This window comes from Coregonus lavaretus (assembly GCF_964263955.1).
Source record: "Coregonus lavaretus genome assembly, chromosome: 3".
NCBI lineage: Eukaryota > Metazoa > Chordata > Actinopteri > Salmoniformes > Salmonidae > Coregonus > Coregonus lavaretus.
Window position 1 is genome coordinate 52,127,087 of NC_139990.1, and position 4,055 is coordinate 52,131,141.

Below are 4,055 nucleotides of genomic sequence, written 5' to 3' on the forward strand. Positions count from 1 at the left end.
GCTAACGGCCACTAGAAGACCTCCTAAATCTATGGATTTTACAGGTTACAGTCCACCTACTTTAACTCTATGGGCTCTATGACCGGTCCGCGCCCCCCACCTTTAAGCGGCGGGCTCCAGCAGGAAAAGCTGGAGGCCGGAAAAGAGTGAGACAGGTAGCGCGCAAAAGTAAAAGTGGAACCGAGAGTGGTACGAGAGACAGAACGAGAGACTGAACAAGAGCAAGACAGACAGACATTACGAGAGCGAGACAGTTTGTCTCTTTCCCGACAATCCCCTCTGTACACGAACCCTTACATATGGTAATTAAACATTAAACACCTGCGGCTTATGGTCCAGCGCGGCTTATATATGTACACATCATTCAATATCATTCAATTTAGCTGCTGCGGCTTATACTCCGGTGCGCCTTATAGTGTGGAAAATACGGTAGGTGTTTGTCTCCCTGTCTGCTAAGAGTGTCGGGTTCTTGTCCACTTCTGGTATTTAGGTAGCCACAGACTAGTACATGTCCCTGGGCCTGGAAATGGTTGATCTCCCCCTTTAGGATGGAGAAGGTGTCATCGTTAATGCATGGGGATTCTAGTGGGGAGATATAGGTACCACACAGGAGGACAATTTTCTCTTTTGAGATAATTTCCCTATTTATTTCCAACCAGATGTGAAATGTTCCTGTTTGAATTAATTGAATAGTGTGGTTTAGGTTATGTCTGATCTATACCAAATCAGCACTCGCTCTCACTCTCGCTCTCTCTCGCGCTCCACTGCCAACTCCACTCCACTCTCCTCTCCTCAGCCCCCCTCCCCCACCTCCTCTCTTTCTCCCTCTCCCCTCTCTCTCTCTCCCCAACTGCATGCGGCCATGCGGCTTCCCCTCCACCTAGTATCTGCAATGCAGTATACTCTGCACGGCAGGCAGTAATTGCTGGAAAAGGGAGGTGGCTTCCAAAGAGAGCTCAGCTCATCTTTCCCTTCCCTCTCTCCCTCTCCCTCACTCCCTCTCCCTCACTCCCTGTCCCTGTCCCTCACTCTCACCTTACCCATCTATCTCAATCACAACAGTGTGCACAATGGCACAAAAACGTCTCTCTGTACACTATATAACCTCTATTCGTTTTAAGAGCAGTTTGGTAAAGGCTCCGACATGTCGCAGTATTGTGCATTTTAAGCAGCAATTATATAAGTGGCAGTGCTGTGCAGTGGGGTCTGTGTGGTGTGTTGAGTCACTGAATCAGCCATCATAGTTATAACATGTCAACTGTACAGGCTTTTAATGAGATTACTGTTCACTAGATTGATGGTGCTGTCTGACCAGGGGTTTCAGACATACACACACACACACACACACACACACACACACACACACACACACACACACACACACACACACACACAGTTAATAGTTATTATTATGATGTTGCCATTTCACTCTGTCAAATACTTCACATGTATTTTTGTTGTGTAGGTGGGAGGAGGAGTACACTGTCAGAGTGGACATGCAGCAGAAGATGGAAGACCTACAGGAGGTAACACTGCCTCTGTGTGTGTGTGTGTGTGTGTGTGTGTGTGTGTGTGTGTGTGTGTGTGTGCCTGGCCTCTCTTATTGATTGATACATAGGAGGTAAATGTATCCCCCTCTTTCTGTTACACCTATTCTCTGTTGATTGGCAGGGACAAGAACAAAGCCATGTCAGCATATCAAACATGACAACAAGACATTACATTGAAATGTTTAGGTGCTCAATGCTTGTAGACACAAAGGCCCTCCTCACTGATCTATACACTAACTTAGGGCGTGGGGCCAGAAGCGCAGTGTTGTCTGACGCTGTGTCTGAGGTTCTGGCAGTGTTGACACATTTGACATTGCCCTGATGCATGCGAAACAATCTAATTAAATTGCTTGTGTGAAACAGCTCGATTCAATTGTGCGCAAACCACTAACCTAATATAATATGTTTATAAACAGCTAACATAATAGTACTGTAGGCTATGTATAAATGCCTAACCTACTAGTTAGATGCTCCTCCCATGACATTCGTCATACGCGTTATAGACAGCAGCTGACTGTCATGATCAAACAGCCAAATGATTGAGTAGCTATTTGAGGAAGTGGTGTAGCTACTTACGCACATACAGAATTATTGAATTACAGCAACAATATAAACTCCCCAAAATGGCACCCATTGGTCCCCGTCAGAGTGAGTTACTTCATCCGAAAGTCATTTGTTCTTCCTACTTCCTCTTTCGGTGAGCGTATGAAGCCAGGTGGGGCTCTGGTTTCTCAGGTTTGTTGTGTGTGCGGATGTGTGAGGATGCAACTGCAGGGGACATCTATCTGATCCAGTTAGACAGGCTCGGTTGAGCCAACAGGCGACCACATGGCATGCAGCAAAGTTCCACTTTGCATTCAACTATCCATGCAGAAAAATGTACAAGAGATACACAAAGAAACACTCATGGACAAATCAAGTCAAGTTACCTTATTTCATTTGCAGCTCAGACACAATCAACTTTTATACTTTTATGTCTAGACATACCTCAGGAAGAAGTTCTGCAAAATATTATGGCTAGTAGTTTACGGAATCAAATACTTCATAGAAAAGAGGGAGAATTATATCAACAATATCATCCAAGGCATTTGTGAGATTAAGTAGGCAGGGTTGTCAATGTATAATCTGTGTGTATGTACTGTATGTTTGTGTGTTGTTGTACTTAGGGTAAGAACATCTATCCTTACACTGTAAAGAGAATATATTTAATCATCATGGACAGATTATAGTGTTGTCCTTTGGATTCGAAGTGAGATTTGAGTTAAGATTTATAAAGACAAGATAGAATGTTTTACTGTTTGTCCCTACCCTGAGTTGGTCCATATAGAATGTTTTACTGTTTGTCCCTACCCTGAGTTGGTTCATATATAATGTTTTACTGTTTGTCCCTACCCTGAGTTGGTTCATATAGAATGTTTTACTGTTTGTCCCTACCCTGAGTTGGTCAACATATAATCTGGTATTTTCCAGGAAAGTAGGGGCTGAGCTGGTTTCCAGGATGTGTGTGAGTGGTGGGGTTGTGTGTGTGTGTTTGTGCTTGCCTGCAGGCGTTTGTGTGTGTGCGTGTACGTGTGTGCATGGACATGCATCTCATGGTTATGTGTGTGTGTGTTTGTAGGACCTCCAGGAGAGTGAGGGCTGTCAGGATGAGTTGGCTGTCAGAGTGCAGCAGCTGAAGGCTGAACTGGTGCTCTTCAAAGGCCTCATGAGCAACGTGAGTCTATATCCACAAAGTTCCTCTCAACATGCACCTAGTCTTATTACCACACTTCACAGAACCATCATCAACAACATGTATACATCTTTCTCCCATATACACACAGCCTCATACTGTCCTGATCTGACTGCACACAAATCATCTGCTCATCTATTACCCTTTTACTCTCAATATTGTCTAGTTCATTCTCCTGTCCCACTGGGTCCCCTAGTCTGATTCTCACACTCTACACAGAGATCACTCCTGGTCTGGTTAGGATGATAACTGTTACTAGGAGACCGTAACCACCTTTCTCTGTGTAGAACATGTCTGATCTGGACAGTAAGATCCAGGAGAAGGCCATGAAGGTGGACATGGACATCTGTAGACGCATCGACATCACGGCTCGCCTGTGTGACGTGGCCCAGCAGAGGAACTGTGAGGATGTCATCCAGATGTACCAGGTAGTCTGTCTATCTGTCGGTCTGTCGGTCTGTCGGTCTGTCGGTCTAAGTCTAAGTCTAAGTCTCTCCTCTCCTAGGTCCCTAACACCCAGTCTGCCATCAACTGTCGCCCCCGGAAACAGACCCCGCTGTACGTCAACGGTAGTGAGGGTGATGAAACTATCAGCACCTCAGAGAGCGATGGGGGCCTGCCCAGAGAGGAGGAGCTCTGTGGCTCGTCAGCCAATCAGATCAACGAGGAAATGCAGAGGATGCTCAACCAGCTGTGAGTAACATTACAGGACTGGTGTTTGTTACATGTGTAGTTTCTCTTATCAGGCTTATACAGGTATTACCAGCTTCTAC

The 4,055-nt window shown here is 45.4% G+C and overlaps 1 pseudogene across 1 annotated transcript in view; it reads left to right on the plus strand.

The window, feature by feature from the left end:
* Positions 1-3,979, plus strand: part of LOC311127049 (non-homologous end joining factor IFFO1-like) — a 10,852-nt pseudogene extending 6,873 nt beyond the window's left edge. Inside the window, exons 2-5 of the transcript XR_014615270.1 lie at positions 1,466-1,526; positions 3,169-3,264; positions 3,570-3,710; positions 3,788-3,979. The product of XR_014615270.1 is annotated as a non-homologous end joining factor IFFO1-like (transcript). The remainder of the gene's footprint in view (positions 1-1,465; positions 1,527-3,168; positions 3,265-3,569; positions 3,711-3,787) is intronic.
* Positions 3,980-4,055: the final 76 nt, after the last annotated feature.